Below are 19405 nucleotides of genomic sequence, written 5' to 3'. Positions count from 1 at the left end.
GCCAGGGCTGACTTGCTCTCTTAGCCAGGTCTGGATTTAGTGTGGTATGGGGGTGATTTTCAGCAGTCTGCCTGTATGATACCCCATCATCGTGGATGTGGGAGTGGTAAAGTAGCTGTAGGCTGCTCCAGGGCCAAGGAAAAGTTCCACGAACATCTAATTTGCTGGAACAAATGCATTTATGGTGTTGGAAGCACACCTGATTTCTTGGAATAATTTACATATTTGATGTAATTACCAGTGTAATTAACATTGATTGAAAGCACATCTACATTTGCTGGGTCTTACACACTAAATCTTGCTGACCGCCATCTGTCTTCCAAGAGGGAGCAATTCTTTGATGACTTGAGCCAGCCAGATGCAACGACAGCCATCATGAAAGACAAACAACCCTCCTTTTGGGCTGTTTTTGCAAATTTTAATAAAATGTTTCTCCTGCTATACAGCTTTCTGGCCAGAGGCACAAGTTTCTAGCATGTAAAAAAAGAATCAGTCAGTGGAGTTTTATCACTTCTCCTGGGGTTTTACACTGAAGAGCATTGAAAAATATTTAAGAAGCAACAGCAGAAAGTAAAGAGATGGTCTGGTTTTTTCAGCAACAGAAAGAACTGCATGAATCCTTCTGCCTGTGTTTCAGGACAGACTGGTGCCTAAATTCACCCTGGAGCAAAAATTTTCTTGTGTCCAAACAATTTAAAACTTAGAGGGAAGAGGAAGAAATTGGGCAGATCAGGAAAGGACCATTACTTGATGAATAAGGCAGTAGTGGCTGCAATATTGAAATTGTTCTAGCTGTCACTTACTCATGAACTAGAGGTGTTGGTCAGCCACCAAGATGCCAAGGGGCACTTCCTGTACATGTGTGAAAGAAGCTTCTGCTGGGATTGCTAAATTGCAAAAGGATTTCTGTGAAATATATCACTGTGAATGGCACATAGGGATTTTTGAGGAAAGAGTATCTATTTTAATACAACTTTCTTGTATTTTTGTGAGTTCTAACCCCTTTTTACACCTTTAAAGTCACAGCTTTTGCTTGTGGTTGTTATTTTTTATCCTGGAGGAGCAGCCACTCAAAAGAGTCCCGAAGCTTTCTGTCCTGAGCTGAAATCTTTGTGAAAGCTAAATTGCCTCTCGTATGTATCATCTTAGGGTTACTGTTGCTAGGAAATATATTTTCATTTAATTTCTAAGAACTACTAGGTAATGGAGATTGGTTGGATGAGACAGAAGCAATTAATTGAAACATCCAAGAATTCAGAGGTCTGTTAGAGCAAGGATGTTGGTTTGTAGCTGATAGCATTTTGCAAAGTTGCAATTAGGATGAGACAAAATTATATAAATTCAAAAATATATTTTTCTTAGAGCAACAGGTAATTTTAAAAATTCATGCACAACTGTAAAAAGACTTTTTTGATACAACCATTCAGGACATGGTAAGTCATCCAAAACTCCAACAATAGGAGATCTGTAAGGTAAAAAGCATAGAAAAGCCTCCACTGACACTGTCTTGGATGCACACTTGGCACTTGCTGGTATTGGTAGAGAAAATGACTCATCACTGCATCCTCAACCCCAGGAAAATAAATGGGGCCTAGAGTTAAAATGTCTTGTGTGAACCAGCGGAAAACCGGAATCATTCAAACATAGAACAGGGGAAGGCAGTTTAGTCATGCAAGAATAGCTCATGTTTCAAGGTAACTGTCAAGGTCTGGCAATATTGGAGTCCCCCAATATTGGAGACTGGAGCCCTCCATTGGTAGGTCTGAAAGGTTTGACTAATGGAGCAAGGATTATTCTCCTCCCAAATGTGTGCCTCTGTTGCTATGAATGATTTGCTCTCTGTCTCATTTGAATGCTTATTATATGAATATTTAGTTCTGAATGGATACAAACTTGGTATGAAAAAGGGAAGGGGAAAGTAGCTGAGGAAGTCTCTTAAACAATTTGCATCTCCCACATGTAACTACTTGCTGTGCTGTACTGAGAGCAGTGAATTCCCATTGCTGCATTGTGGAAGCAGGAATTGGGAGTTCACAGCTCTTCTCTCCCTCGCCCTCAGTTTCAAATGGAGCTAATCCATTCTTAGGTCACATGGAACTAGCTGATGTCTATGGCCATGCCATGTATAGACTTTTTTATTTCTAGAGGCTAGTGGGAAAAAAACCCCATTGTGTATTCTAGATGTTTTAACATTTATTCAATTTTTTATTGCAGATGCTTATGATTTTATAAACATATAAATGAATCTACAAAACTCCAAAGTATACTTTCATTAGTAATCTAAAAGTAAGTACTTAGTGTAAAATGTGATATTTTTGCATTTCTTCAAAAGTAGAAGTCATTAAGTATTTTCCAATTTAAAAAAAAAACAGATAGAAAGTAATACAAAGTCCCAAGATTTCAGCATGCTTTTTGCTTTATAAGCAATGCAATATTGGTAGTCAGACTATGCCCTCCACAGCAAGCATCCAGATATTTCTCTTAAAGAAAGGGACATTGTATTACTTTAGATTTTTGAACAGTGCAGGAAGGGCAGGTACTCAGTGATTTTCTGTGCCTACCTTCATATACAGCTTATTTACTGACAAATCTCTTAAGATTTGTTTGAGGTTAGGGAACAATTCAAATGTTTAACTGCTTCCCCAGAATTTAGCCCCAAGTGTGGCTGTAAGTCTCAGTGCAGTGATGTGCCCCAGAGGATTTTGTGCCCATCTTGCAGACGAACTTTGGCAGCCTACAGCTAGAACAGCCTTGGCATTTATGTCCTTGGCATTACTGATTTCAGTCCTAGATTTAAAACAGATCTGAAATATTGTGGAAATAGAAAAAGTTACTAAGGATTTCTCCTCTCTGCTATATGAAAAGACACTCAGTTTCATCATGCACAGCCTAATAATCTCCTGTGTAGTCTAAAGGGGGTCTGGGAAGGTCAGGAGACTCCTGTGTTCTTTGTAAAGTCCTCTAAACACCTCAAGCTACATCATGGTCTCTGGTCAGCCTCAAACTGCTCTCTATAGCTCTACAAAGAAACTCTAAATTTCCAAAATTGCTGAGAAAGGAGGTGCTCACATCAACTGCAGTGCACTCCAGTGTGGCATGATTGAGTTTTTGCCTCTTTTAGCAGGGTCTTTATGTAAAAACACAAATAATTGCCTGCATAATTTAACATTGGTAGTTAATTTAGCCTTCCAGAACCAAAAGGGACCTACAAGAAAGCTGCAGAAGGACTCTGCATGAGGTTATGTAGTGATAGGACAAGGGGTAATGGCTTTAAACCTAAAGAGGGTAGGTTTAGATTAAATATCAGGAAGAAACTCTTTTCTTAGAGGGTGTTAAGACACAGGAACAAGTTGCCCAGAGAAGCTGTGGTTGCCCCATCCTTAGAAGTGTTCAACAGTAGGCTGAATAGGGCTTTAAGCAACCTCAAAGCTGTCTCTGCCCATGGCAAGGGGGGTGGAACTATGTGATCTTTAAGGTCCCTTCCAACCCAAGTAATTCTATGATTCTACACATTTCTATGGATTTCATAGGCTTTAGTAATCCACATGGAAAATAGGACAAAATAGTACTGCTTTTCTCTTGGTGTTTGTCTGTTTTACTGATTTAAACTGAAAGCTTTCTGAGCTGGAACCATCTTTGCAATTGGTGTGTACATGGACTCTCATAAAGGGCTTTAGAGTCTCATCTGTGTTAGAGAGACATTGCTGCACTAGAAATATTTACCAATTATTGGCAATAATTATTCCTTCATGGAGATGCACTGAAACACAACAAAGACTATTTGGGGAAAGAAAAGCTCACTATCAGTTGGCTGAATTGTTTGTATTGGCCTGTGTAACAGTGCAGAGTGGAATTATTTTGCTTTACATGATTGTTCTTGTAACTAAGGAAACTTCAGAGCAGCTGTTGACTTATTGTTGATTTGTTTGCCAGTTAAACTTTCTAGAAAAAACAAAGAAAATAAATTTGAGGAAACTAGAAGATCAAAATGGGCACATTAATTATTTCTTTCTCTTTTCTTTATAACTGAGATACCCTGCATGTCTCAGCAAATTATTGTTGAAGTATCTGCAGTATTAACATAAAAAGCTTTAATTGAAAATATATCTCCTGAGAATTTAAATTCTTTTGTTGTGGGCTCAGACCTCCAAGATTTTCATACATATTGCTGAAGGCTAGTGCACTGGGACATACAATCTTCAGCAGTGGATGATGCAAGGAATTAATTATTATGAAAAGTACTCGGTTGTCAGATTTTCCTCCCCACTGAGCTTGGTATAGCACCAAAGCAGATATGTTCTTTCCTCAAAGAACCTTCTTTTTTATTAGCATGAAATGGGGGAGGAGGGGAGAAAGTTAAACAGAGCCATGAGGATAATTTTTTAAAAGATAATCCTCACAGTGTCTTCACCCTCAAATATTTTGCAGTTTTGTTCTTAATTCTTGGATTTTATTAAAGAAATGAGGCATAGGAAATTGTACCAACTTTTTTTCAGTATGCCTGCCTACAGTATACAAAAGATACCATGTTTCTGAAAGTTTCAGAACTGAGAAATTCTGAGAAGAGCAAAGATCTACTTTTTTGTCCTCTGTGAAGAGAAAGGCACAAAGAGAGAGACAACATGTAGCTGTTGGGAAATTTACCATAAAAACGTGTCTCAGAAAAGCTATGCATATTTGGGCTGGGTTTTTTAAGAAAGATCAACAATGCATCTGGACATGGAAATATGAAAACCCTTTTAATAATTAAAACTTCACTGCTCAGTGGTTTTGGTTTTATTTTATTTTATCTAAGCTCATAAAACGTTTGGATCCAACATGGGTTAAAATTTTAAAGGCTGAGCTTTGAAACTTTCAACAGGATTCCCAGCAGGATCTGATGGGTTCAAACACTGTTGAAAACCCAAACAGAGACTGATCTGCTCTGAAAAGTCATCATCAGGATCAGATGTCCTCATTCATCTGGAATGTAGGTCCTCATCCTGGCAGCCCAAAGAATTTTTTCAAGGGCTGCTTTAAAGAAGATTTCTCCCGTTTTCTTCCTCCATTTCTGAGAAGAGCAAACTGTAGACATCAGCTCCCTACTGGACATAACTGAAATAATCTCCACTTTAAAATCTGGATGAGAAAATGTTTTCACAATGGCACTTTTTGATCTCACACAGAGGTTTGAACCTTCAAATATAAGTAAAGCTAAAGCCATGCCCTAGATGTCCCAATGATGTTTTTCCCTCTAGTTCATATATTATAGAGGAATGTTTTATAATACCTGAAAAGATAACAGAAAGAGCAGTTGTCAGCCATCAAATGATGTTTTTTCTAATGAAGTTCCTCAGGAATCAATAACAGCTATGCATCTTGCCAACAATTTTATCAACATTCTGGAAGTAAAATACAAATAAAATTTAAATTATTTGTTGTGAAAGCAGGTCAGCCACTTTTAGAAATATGCTATTTTAGAAATACTTGGTGACTGCAGGAAAGGATCACTCTAAAGCCTGTTTTCTTCTTGGGAATTAGCTCCTAGAAATAGGAGCTGTGAAAACATTGTGGAAATCATTGAAGAGCTGATAGGGAACATGGCAATGTAGGAGGGTAAAGCAGTTAATGAACATGGATGGGAATGGAAGAGTGAGGAGGTGTTTTTTGTGTTGCATGTGGCATTATTGAAACTCATACAGGAAGGCTGAATCCTCTTGGCAGTATTTTTAGCAGATCTGAAAAACTGGAAAGCTCCAGAAAGCACAAAGAAAGGACAAAGGGCTCCACTTATCAGCCTCAGCAAGGGACATTTTTGGCTAGGCTGAAGGAAATGGTTTTTTACAGTGGTAAAAACTTGGAGAAAGTCCTTTTCCTTATTTTTCTTTTTGTATTTGATATCTGTCAGTATTCTATCAAATGGTAAGATTTAAGCATGAGAGACATCTTCAGTAAAGTTCAGGGGTTGGTGCTGTGTGACCCCAGAGACAAATCTGATATAATCCTTTTTGTTTCATGTAGATATGCATATTTGTAACACTCAACTCTCACAGGACATTTTTTATCAGTAGACCTTGGAACACATTGCAAATTATTTTTTTGTCATCTCCTCTGTTTCTCTTTCACAGAAATTGAAATGCAGAGAAGTCAAGTGGCAGAGTTTTCTAGGGGCAGATGTGGGAATAGCCCCTGTACTCCCTCAACTCCTCTGTCCTGAGCTGCTTGGCTGACTTCTATGCCTCCTGCCTTCTCCGAATAATACCATATCCATTGCAGTAGCTTTCAGCCCAGTTATTACCAACTCAATATTTCCAAGTTTTAAAATGAATGGTGCTCAACTGCCCATTGCAGATCAGCACCCAGATCACAAATGATATCCCACTGCAAAATGGGTAGAATTGCTAGTGTGTCAAAAGGTTTTCTGTGGAACTGAAAGTGAGCTGGACAGATCTTTTGAGAAGGCAGTGCCCAGAAAAAATGTCAAAGTTCTGATCTAAAGCAGCTGATAGCTCATAATTATGATAAGTCCAACTACATAGGGGTATGAGATGTTAACAAGAGCAGTGAAGGTGAGAAGAGTTACACTGAAGGGACAAGACTACTCTTGGCTTTCTTTCATCTTGTAGTGTAAATGTGTATAGATTTACAGTATACAGTGTATAACTGTATTTTCACACTGAAGAAATGTGAATAACATTTCCCAAGTTTTTAACAGCTCCTTGAAATCCTTCACTTGTGAGGTGTCAGAGGTCAGTGACTGTGTTTGTTGTTTGGTTGTATTTTTCCATAACAATCCATAGAGAAGCAGAGGATAATACAAAGAAGTTAATTGTCTGAAATATGTAGTTCATAAATATCTAGAACAAAATAATAAAAGGGAGATTCAGGTTTATTGAAGACCACAGGAATAATAGAATATACATATAATAACATTTGATTAATTTATTTTAAAATAAATGTGCTGGTTTAATTTGTGTGTATGAAGTATGCCCAACATTTTCTGTTAATTCAAAACTGTATGATATAAAAGAACAATATCTCTCTATTGTTTTTGAGATTTCATTTTTCAATTTTAGATGTGATGGTCTGAGAAAACCTGAATCTATTTGCTAGAACCATTTTGTTTAGCTGCTCTTATAAATCTCCTATCACAATTCACAGGTTTTATGTAACAAGAAAATGCTATTAAAGTCTGTGAGCTTTAAAAAACATCTGTCCTTAAGAAGAAAAAGAAATACCAAATAATAACAAATAAAACAACACAGCACAAAATGAATATGGTAGAAGTATGTTACTCTTTGCAGTAATGTGCCATAGAGTAATGGCTTAATTTCCTGAGGATCTACTGAAGTTCAACATTTTGAAGATAACTTATCATTTTCAGTGATTTTTTCAAAGTAATATCTTGAAAAGGTACCCAGCAGTCTTATCAAAAAGTGACTTGAAGACCAGATATCTATAAAGCTCCTTTTGCTTGTAGTTAGTGAACCAGGACAAGACTATGAAAACAAGACCTATACACAAAGTGTGTACAAAGTGTGTTTAGCTTCAGTGATTACTGGGACTCTGAACCACTGTCATCACATTAATTGTTAACTTGGGTAAATACATTTCAGGCTACCTCAAAATTTAAAAAAAACCCACATAAACTTAGAATGCTTAGAGTGGACTCTTGGAGGCCCTTTGGCCTTTATGCCCCAAATATTAAAATTTATATTTGGAGTGTATGGTGTGATCCTTCAGGATAGTCCAAGCCATGACCAGAGGACTGTCTGGTTTCTTTTGGAGGCTGTGCACTTCCAGATCACATTGAAAATCCCTTGGCTGAGAACAATATCCATGTTGTATAGTGCTTGATGCCACATATGGACCATGTATTTCCAGTGCCATTACTTCAACATTGCACTGATTTGAGTGGACATAGGACTGTGCTCCTCAGGAAGAAATATTTTTGAATCAGTGTTTTATGGGCGCTCTTTTCTTCTACAAAATATGCAAATGCATTTGATTATTTTTTCTGCATGAACTAAAAGAGAGAATGAATGTATTTTCTAAGGCTGTGTCTTGTTTCCTTGTAATCAGCAATGCAATAGTTAATAATTGTTGTCTGTTACTCGTTATGTAAGTCTTCCCTTTGCTTTCTTTTATTTGGGTCCAGCAAATATTGTTCCACCAGAAGATAAAATGTGACTGTGAACAATGTTTTTCTATATTTTTAACATCATTAATATTGATTTACTAATTGTATACTAAATTTCTTCAAGTGAATTTACTACCATGGTGATTCTTGTTCCTTCTTCTTAGGAGGTGTGTTTCTTTTTAAGTTCAACAGATGAAAAAGTATTCTGGTTGTAACCAGCCAGTGAAGAAAGATATATCTGTATATCTATATCTATATGTCTATATATACATATGGTACTGAAAAATATTGAAAACAAGTATTTGAAGCAAGACAGTGTAAGAACAATATGAATACACTATAGAAGCCCAATTTTTAGGCCTTTTAACTGTACCTTACCTCAGTGCATATTAGTGAAATTATCTCCCTGATCCATGTAGAGAAGCATATGTGCACAATACTTCTGCTGGCAGCCCCTTTGGCCTGCCTTACCTTATGTTGCCACTTTTTAAGAATTTTTGCACAACAACCCTCTAAATAATAATAGTAAAAAATTGGCAGCAGCTCAGTGCATCTCAACCCCTGAAAATGGCCAGAGCTCATTGTGCAGAGGCAAAACCTCTAAGATCAACAGCTTTGAAGCAGCCTGCACAGATGAAGTGTCTTGATGGACTGTGTTTTGAGGCTTGAGATTGTTCAAATGATGTCATATCCCTAATGTGATTCTGAATGCTTCTTTTTCCATCAATATGCAATCATCTTAATTTCAGTTGTGTAACATTTGTAACTCTCAGCCTTGAGAGTTTTCTTCAATGCTGGATTTTCCTAGGTTCCAGTTATATAGTTCTGAATGTGAAGTGGGCTAATTTCCACCTGCTGCTGGGCAAGGTGGGAGAAGAGAAAAGTAAGACATTTTAAATTTTATTGTTACTTCTCAGACATCAGAATACCAGATTGGAACTAAGGTCTTAAATTTAATAACTGTTTGCCCTGGATGTCAAAGTTACCTGAGGGCCTCAAAATGTTTTTTCTCTCTTGATGGTTGCTCACAAGATCTTTTAGAAAGAATTGCTTGTGAACCTTATGCTTCCAAGAGAGCAGATCTAGATACTGTCCAGATGTGGTTTGTCATCTTGTCCATGCTGATCACTGTAGCTTTTCCCAGTAATCTTAAACTTCAGGAGGCACAAGTTGAAAGTCTCACCATACCAATGGCATGGTTGCACCATGAAATTCAAGTTTATCAGAACTTGCAGGCCAGTTTTCAAAAGCATTTACCATGATGAGAATGAGTGAAATCCAAAAGGACCACACAAATGGTAACAAAAGTGGCAACAGAAGGAATAACAGGAAGCTATTTCAACTAATGTTGAAAATTCTGGTATGGAGAGATGTCTTGTTTTTCCTCATGTCAGTCCTCTTTCAGAATAGCTAATCATGATATGAAAGAAGGATGTACACAGAGCCTAGTTTGAAAGGTTTAGATCTCTAATATCCTTATCCCAGGGATACTGAGTACTTCTCTGCTTTCTGTGCAACAGCTTTTCCAGCTCAAATCATAAAGAAATGGCAATTAGGCTTCACAATTGAATTTTCTCTTCCCCCACTCTCAGGCACAGCCTGGAGTATGCAAAACAAGACTGAAAAGCAGGAATTGTCTTGCTACTAATGGAGCAGGCAGGTGGTAACCCCATTCTCAGCTCCTAATGTGTATGGGTGATGGAGAAAGGCTGTAATCAACCAAGTCAGAATAAAGTGCCTTTGCACGAAGCGATCTCTGAATGATGCAAACACATGGTTGCCTGGCAATCTTTTTAAGCTTTTGCTACTGCTAATTTGTTACATATTTTTCACACAGCACCATCCTTAGATGATTACTGTAGCTGGTGCCATACAAAGAAATCTTTAAATTGTCCACGTTAGATGGTTTTGCTGATAAGATTACCTGCTAGCAATCTTCTTATTGTCCTGTGATGATTCAAAGTGATTTTTTTACAGAGCATGAACATGAGCTGGAAGCCTGGGAGTTATTGGATCAGAGTTCTGATCTTGGCAACAACAAAACATATTGCATAGTGGTATGTGAATGGCAAAAATCCACTGTGTTCCCATATCACTGGCTGTTCAGTGGAGAAATGACAAGAAATGATGCCTACCTCAAGCAGATGCTGGTAGACTGTATTATTGTAAGGGATGGCAAGAGTTTCTGCAGTCAGGCTGTGAGCATACACAGATGGTTATCTGGACATTTTATTAGTTTTCCTACAGGAGGTACTGAAAACTTTGCTCTAACAGATAATTGTCACCTCTGCTATTGTTGCTTTGAATTTCCTCACCTTCCAGATGCTGTTATGGCTGACACACACACTTTTAAAAATAAACTTCATTTTTCACTTTTTCTTTCTTGTCATATGCTTCCATCTCATTTTACTTTCCATTTTGCCATTCAGATCTCATCTCCTCTTCTCCTCATTTATTTTCCTTTTCTCACACCTCCATTTTTTCTCCTTATGTCTCCCTCCTTTACATTGTTTTTCTTTTCCTTCATTTTGTCCTTTCTTCATTTCTTGTCCTTCATCTCCTGTCTTTTTTTTGCTACTACTAAATTCTTTCCTCTTTTTCCTTTCTACTCAGTATGTTAATAAAACATTTGACCATTCAAACATTTTCTGTCTCTGCTCTTCAGGCTTCTGAATTATTGCTATAGTTCTACCAAAACTTAATTACCACATCAAAGGAGAGCTGTCCTCATTTAGGCAGGATTTCAGCCTTTCCAGATTTTTTTAGCGTGTTTGACCTAATTAGAAGTCCCATTTAAAATGACACTTCTACAGAAGCAAGAGGAAATTGTACAAGTTGTTTCCAGGATATTGAACATGTCTTACAGAAAATTTGAGAAATACAAAAATGTTAGATTTTTTATTGAGGTGTTGAAATAATATTGATGGTTAGATATAATAACATCAATCTTTTATGATAATAGCACATTCTTTCCCTATCAAGTAAATATGTTCATTTTAATATAATAAGTAATAATCATATGTCAAGACCTGGAATTGCTCCATTTTATGACAGCAGCCATTATGTTATGAATTATGTGCAGGAAACCCACTTTATTTCATCACATACTTTTTATGGCTTTCTTGTTCCTAACAAGGTAAATTCACTTTCCACAGAGCCCTCATAAGAACTGTATGTAATAAACTGGTGAGTGCTATGATTTCCCTTCTGTAAGTATAAGTTTTTACATTCTCCAGCTACGAAGTCTTTGTATGTAAGCCTATGCTGTAACTGCTTGTTATTTTAACTCTGATTCATTACTGGTCCCTTCCAACCCCCTTTCTGAGATGGTGAGTCTGCAGTTATTAAATCTGTTAAAATTAAGATTGGTAGTAAAATGAAACATGTTAACAATCACACTGATTAATAAATCAGGAGAATAATTCACTTTGGAAAATGGAAAATTCAGAAATGCCTGGGAATTGTATTCAGGAGCACATGTCCTTCTGAAATGCACAGGGATACTCAGGCTGGCAGATGTAACTTGTTTAGCACAAAAAGAAATTTCTTCTGCAGGCAGGATATTCTGTGCTCTGTGACATGTAAAAGACCAGCACGCTGGGATCTCGCTGACCTTAAAAACTATAGGCAGCAGCTTCTGCTGGCTTAGTTCTGTTGACTTGGAGGGAGTTAAAAGGGCAGAGAATTCGTTACTGCATCCAGTTTCCTTAAATCCCCAGGAACATGCAGATGCCTCAAAGGTGTGTCTTAAAACTCCACAGTAAAACTTCAGTGTATAAATAAGACAGGCTGCTGTGAGAATGAAGTACTTTACCTGTTCCTTCCTTCTGCAGCTGAGCTCCACAGGGCAGTAAGGATCCTGTCTTGCATGTTTGCAAGCCTCTGAGATAATCACGTATAAAAGTGGTATTTTTCAGACCTATTTTAGTCTCTACCTAGGGTTCATTAAACACTACTATGACAAAAAGGTAAAAGGTGGGTGTTGGTTTTTTTTTATTTTTTAAATGAACTGTTCTATATCTGGAATGGCTGGGAACCAAAGGCTGAATGTGGGGGAAAATTAGAACCAACTGAATAATGTTCTAACTTTGCAAATACTAACCTTGAGTAGGTTATGTTAGGTATGTCCATTATAGTTTCTACATGTGGGATAGCTATTTAATAAAGAATGCCCTGTGAAGGTCAGATTCAGAAGAAAGGCAGCTTGCTTGGGCTGTGTAGATGTTTGTAGCTAATTTAGCTGCATAGAAAATATGCACTTTGAATAGTGGAAGATTTTGATGTTACAATTCACTTTCATTTCAGTGGTCACAGTAGGGTCCCTGCATCTTCCGATGCACCAGATCAATAAATCAGAGATTGAATAAGCCTCACTGAATATGTTTCTTGGCTCTGGTTCATTTTCTCATGAAGTCCTTGGCCATCTGTTTACCGACTCCAGCTCAAGGGGGAGCAGACCAATAACATAAAACAGCATTTTCATGCCAAATAGCCTGAAACCAAATGGTTCTAGATTATGTATGGATTATGAACTTACAAGCAGAATACTGATTTCTTGAATCAGTAAAAACCTGAAAGAAATGAACCTTCATTTGACTGGAACCTGCAGATATGACCATATTTAAGTGTGCAATGATGCATTTCAAGATGACATTCAAAGTCTTGAGGACCTTACCATATAAATTTGGTTATTTTCAGTATTTTCTAGGTCTTTTTCTGTGTGATTGCTGATGTAATGTATATTCTGATGATGGAAACCAGTCCAGAAATGGCTGCATTTTGGTGGTCTCATGTTTTGTCTGTGATCACTGAGTTTGCTTCACATCTTTCCAGTTATTACAGTAAAGCAATCACTATTGGCTAGTGGCTGTAGCTGTTTGTCATGTGGTTGGAAGATCATTGTTATTTTGGAATATACATTTTCATAATTTCCTCTATTCTTGGCCTCTTAGCACAAATTAGGGATTTGTGAACAGCATATTCCCTTCTACTTATGTCTTTCTGGGCATCACACATGGCAGCAGGAATGCTGACAAAAAACAAACAAACAAACCAAAACATAGGCAGCAAAATTCCACCACTTCTATAAACCCACCCTCTTATTTTGCCCTATAAGATGCATGTCAATAAAGGCAGACCCTGTGCTGGATAGTAGACTGGCAGATTTCCCAAGAAGTACAAAGCAAAACTAAATATCTTTCATTAAATACCATTAAAATAAATAGTTTTTCGTATAATTTTGTGCTGTAGCAGATTAGCTCTCTGAAGCGACTTACATAGGAAATGATACTGCATATTATGGCAGCCATTAAAGTAAATTCCATTAATTTAAATGGGAAATTACGAGTGTGATACACCATTAAGAAACTTGGCTTGCAGCAAACACACAAGAACACTTCTTTCAGAAGCAAAGGATCTTGGACTGTTCCAAGGAGAATTCTGTTTGGGAGTCTTATGGTCATACACAGAGTACATTCATTTTCCATGGCTCACCACCAGCTGGAGGTGCTCAGCATCACCCAGTGAAACATTGGGTCGATGTAAAATGAGGCCTTGTGCTCATTTTACAGAGATATGTTTGGGATATAAGTCTTCTCAGATCTGAGTCAAGCTATTAATGGAATTTTCCAGGAATGAGCAGTTTTTGGTAGTGTGATAATCCTGATTGCGTACACTTTTTGGATTTTAACAAATGCTAGTTCAGCAAAATGGTCCCAGAAGAGCTTACTTTGAAAGTTACTGTTTTTAAATATAGCCTTTCTTTCTTAATAGCCAGTATGAGAAAAAGAGATTTTTCAGTGTCATGCAAATGAACTCTGGGAGCAAGCAGTGGATATAATACCACAAGAGAGAACTCATAGGCACACAGGGCAGAATTTATCATTGCTTCCAGTTAAATCGAGTTTCTCTGTAGTAAATATGAGAAAACATTAGTGTATAACTAATTAATGCATTTGAATGCATTTTAAATAGCATTTCTATTATGTCTTGATTACTTGTAGTGAAATAGCATCCATACACAGAAGTGTACCTGTGCTAGATACTGTGCACACACATGAAAAAAAACCTAGTTCCTTTCATACATGCATTTTCTTTTTACTGTTAGAACAGGTAAACAGATGCTCTGTTGAGAGCAAGTGGAATGTACCCCCATGGAAATATTCAAATGTCATATAAACAAGGCCCTGTGCAAATTGCTCTCAGTTTGAAGCCCTGAGCAGTGGGTCTAGAGGTCCCTTCCAATAAATATTGAGTGATGCTACTCTGTACTTTGTATTATAGACAATTATGCACTTCTACTGTAATCTCAAGGGCATATGAAAAAATATTTAAAATGTATCGGTTTCCACAGAAGGTGTTTGAGGTGTACAGGAATAGTCAGAACTTATTTTTCTATTTACTCAGTGATAGTGATCATATTCCTTGATGCCTCTCACAAACTCAGTTCCAGTCAGGCTGAACAAACTTCTATAGAATAAACTTCTTAAGGTGCAGAAAATAGAGCAAACCAGCCAAAAAAAAATAAATAAAATTCAATCACCTCCAAATTGCAGCTGGAATTTTCTCTAATTTTCTCTAAGCTTAAATGCAACTATAAACTTTGTTTTGTCATGTTTAGGGTTTTGTATTTTTTTTAGTGAGGTTTGCTGCTCACAGGTATTTCTAGCAAAATAAAATTGGGGTGAAGAGAAATGTGCTCTTGACCTCAGGTATGATAAGGTTCTCCTGTCATGAGGCTGTGCTGTGTCCCACAGATGCTTTTGTGTGTGTTTGCACTAGTTGAAAGGATTTGCTTTATTTGTAGTACCTTCAAAAGATGAGGACGGCAAGACCACAGAAAGATCATATAATTAGGCATGCTCTTGGATTTGAAATTGCTGTATCTCCCAGATACAATGACAATGGTATTAGTTCTGCTTCCACACCTGGCAGCTATTTCGTGCTGAATATAGCCAAGAAAATACTGCACAATGCATGGAGAAAATTGCACTCTGAACATCTTTAGGGCTGTCAGGTTAGTTTTGTGTTAATGCAAAATCTGATTTTCTGAATTGTTGAGGAAGAAACAGAAAATAGGAATAACATGTGAAAAAAGTAATGAAAACTCGTATTTTGTTTTAGATTGCCAAAGTAGATTTGCCATTATTTTTCTCCAATGCTTTGGGGAATAGAAAGCCTACGTTTTAATGTAAACTACACATTTAATTGAATTTATTGCAAATTAAGAAAATCTCTATGAAAATATTCTTTATAGCAATTGTCTCTAGTGGAACAGAACTGGGAACTCCCCCTTTGTCAAGTGGGTCTGCAAGTCAAGCACTTTCAACAGGAGGTGCAGAATCTTATGCCCATTCACTATTACTAACTGGAGACACCAGAGCTCCCTTATGTACTGCCCTACCTCCAGCAGGTGTACAGATGGGATGTATGATGTTACATCTCCTCAAGGTCACTGCCAGCCACGGGCTTCACACTGTTCCTAGCTCATTCGTGTAGTAGTTCACCTCATGCCCATTTTGCATCCAAGGAGAATTCATATTTTCACTGGGCTAGGCTATGAAGTTGCAAATATGAGGCTTTTTCAGTGTTATTTTTTGCTGATACAAAAAGATACATACAATCTCAACATTCTCCTTCTAATTTCTTGTTTCGTGCTGATAGTGAATATATTTAGAGTATTTTATGCAACATAGAAGGGACTTTATTGTTCCCACAGCCCTAAAACTGGTGGCCAAAGTTAGCTGGCTTTAGACTGGAATCAAAGTTGTCTGCAAACACTACTTGTTTGCTGTTGTTTGTCACAGATACAAGCGTTTTTATACTTTGACGCACTATGGAAAAAAAAAAAGCAAAATTGCAAAATATAATGAAAAACTCAAAAAAATGCACAGATCGCGTTTTAATCTCCAGTAAGTTTTTTGACTGTGCATGAAAACAACTAGAAGAGTTTACAGGAAATGCTTTTTGCTGTGGCTTAGCTATTGAAATTAATGGGGCTGTTATACAATTCAGAAACTTGAAAATGGAATTTATCTTAACATACTCTTGGGGTGTAAAGAAATGTATCAGGCAGACTATGTCTTTCAAAAGCTTCTATTGTAATGAATGTGGTATTCATAATTTTTCCTGTACAAGTTTATTTTAGAAAAAGAAAATTAATACAAATGTATTATTGAAAGTAATTTGTGAACTCACTCAATATTTTGAAAGAGTAAGAAAAATGTCTTGGCCATTGCTAGATAAAATGGATATCTTTAATATTACAGAGAGAGGGTTATACAACACAGACTGATCTCTTTCCTGTCCCTTGCTACAATTTTTCAAGTTGCTGGGTACCTGCATTGTGGCTTTCTAGCTCATCTAAGCCATGCATTGCAACTCTTTTTCTTGGAAGTGCACTGATAAAAGACCCATCTGCATTTCAGGTTCAGCACACCATGGCTTTCATTTTCACACTCGCCTTTTATCCAGGCAAGTCAGGAATGGTGGGAATGCAACTTGTGTCTGCTATCTCAGTCTGAGCTGTGGTAGCAGGAAAGGGAGGATGCCTCGTGGGCTGAAGGACAGCAGTTAGTTCCCTGGGAGAAGATGGCAAATGGACCCTTTCCTAAACCTTGTGCTCTGTGCAGCTGTCACACTTGCTCACAGTCTAAAATGCATCCTGTCCCACATAAAGCTGCAAAAATTAGTGTGGGAGGAGGGGTGCAGGGAGGGAATAGGAGGAATGAGGAAAAGGTGAGATAGTCAGAAAGTGGCAAAATACAATCTTCTGTAGGCAGTTAACATTTTTCCATGATTTTGTGTGAGTAAATGAGCACTTGGAACCCAGCTGCCTAACACAAAGAATGAAAATAAGGTCCATGACTGTTAAAGCTTTTTCTTGATGTGGGATCTTCTCTGTGGCATCAGGGGGTGAAAAACTGCTCCAGTAGAGGCTTCTCTAGCAACTCTCAACTGTGTTTTGTCTTGACAGTGCCAAAGGCAGAACTGCATAAATCAAGCAATTTGCTGGTTCAGAGCTAAAAAGGTATAGAAGAGTCATTGGTTTATATCCATCAGAAAAAAAACCAAAACCAAAACCAACAAACCAACCCCATGCCATCTTTTATTCTTTTGTCACTGAAGAGAATGGGTCATATGTAACAAAACCTAAGGAATGAGGCCATCAATTCACAATAGTGAAGGGGCTGTGGGCCTTTTAATGTTCCAGTGGCTGAGTCTAATGAAAAAAACCAACCCACCTTCAAAGCCCTCCAGCATTTGAAAGCATTTCTCTCACTCTTCCCCTCCTGGAAGCTCCAACACAATGCTATTGCATATCCCAGGAGGGCTGCTCTGATCTTGTCAGAGGAGTTCCAGAGGTTATAACAGGTACAGCTACTGAAGTAAGATTTGGAACTCACATATCCTTCCTTTTAGGTATGTGTCTTACTTACTGGGTCACAGGGAGTGGTAATAACTGGGTTCAACAAAGTAAGATATCTTAATGTGAGGGTCATTATTTTTCCTGAAAGTTCAATAAAAAGCTGTTTAGAAACTGCTCAGTATTTTTGATTTAAAAGATTCTTAGATGGCTCCTTAGAAAACTTCTGCTCTCTGGGGTTATCATCCTTTAGCCATCCCACTTTCCACTATTGCTGTTAGTAAACTGTTCTTAAGATAGCCAAGCAGCTCTATTTATGTTTGAAAGAAGTAATCTTTTTAATTACATACTTCCTATTATTGATTTTGCATGACAATGCATAGTAAAATTTGAAGTGCTATATTCAAAATGTTGTACCAGAAGAAACAGGAAAAAATGAACTTCTTGGGAATGTGGTGCTATCATCTGACATCAGAAACCCTGTTGTGACTTACACAGAATGATAAATGCCTTCAAACCTGGCCTTGAGCATTTACAGGGATTTGGCATCCACTAATTCCCTGGGCAACCTGTTCCAAAAAAATTTTCTTCCTCATATCCAACCTAAATCTACCCTCTTCCAATTTAAACCATAACCCCTTGTTGTGTCACTACAGGCCCTCATGAAATATTTTTCTCTGTCTTACAAGCCTCCTTTACAAATCGAAAGGCTGCAGTATGGTCTTGCCAGTGACTTCTCTAATCTAGGCTGAACAACCCCAATTCTCATAGTTTTTACTTCACTGGACAGGTGTTCCAACCCCCCAAACATTTTTCTGTGTTCCTTCTCGGGATCTGATGGGTGTCACTATGTGGTACTCACCTCACAGGTTGCTGATTCTTCCTTCTCTCTATCTTCCTTTAAAAGCAATTGTCTCCAGGTGTGCCTGGATTCTCTCTACAGAGATGCTCTGCTATTCAACCTATTATCTTAAACTTTAGAGAAAAGCAAGACAACAGCTACTAGCCACACTGAAATGTGGTAAAGGCATTTGATCTGTTTGTGCATGAACTGAATTAAAAGTCAGGACATGAATCACACAACTCCTGAGCTACAGCCCAACTTGTAGAAAAACTAGTTTGAAAACTAGTCCAGTTTTCACAATTGACATGGATGGAGACCACAGCACAAACATATTTTTAATGGATAAGCGTTTCATTATTTATTAAGTGTGCTTGTCTAGATTCAGCTTTCAGCACCAATAAACCTTTTCTTTGCAAGATCTCTGCTGGTTTGCTGTTTGTGCACATAGTTAATCTGTGATCCAAACACCTTATAGTCACTCTTTTTTTTTCAGCTGTGTGGTCTGAAATGCTTGAGTTTTCACTGAATTTTCTTGTCTTTTCATCCATTTTAGTTTTCTTAAGCTTTTTGCCAACAGTTTCCTTCTTGGACTTCACACCAGTCTGTAGCGGGATATTCCAGGATAAATTGTGGTAATCCCACATACAGCAGAGAGGTCCCACAAGACAGGAAGTTTTGTAGGCACTGTTGGAGCCCAGCCCACTGGACGTTTTTCTCCTTAGGTGTTCTTGGGTCTCCTGGTGCTGTGCCATGACCTGTTATTATAATCTCCAGCAGCTATCACCTGTTTTCTGGGCACAGTTACTTTTTTTCTGTGAAGTACGCCCCACCAGCTCAGCCTGCTGATAAGTGTCACCTCTCCAGCAGTTTATGCACAGTGATTCGCAAATTCCTCTATAGTAAACAATGAATTATTGCACACCTTTGGATAAGGATAGCAAATTGTCAGTTTAGACTTTGTATGGTATCCTTAAACACATTACTTGGATGTTGGAGGCAATATACTGATTGAAGCAAAGATTTTCCCTGTTTACTTTCATTTCCTTTTTTCAGTCTGGTGATATGCTGGCTGTTCAAA

This window comes from Passer domesticus, chromosome 2 (assembly GCF_036417665.1).
Source record: "Passer domesticus isolate bPasDom1 chromosome 2, bPasDom1.hap1, whole genome shotgun sequence".
In the NCBI taxonomy this organism is placed as follows: domain Eukaryota; kingdom Metazoa; phylum Chordata; class Aves; order Passeriformes; family Passeridae; genus Passer; species Passer domesticus.
Note: the sequence above shows the minus strand (reverse complement) of the source record.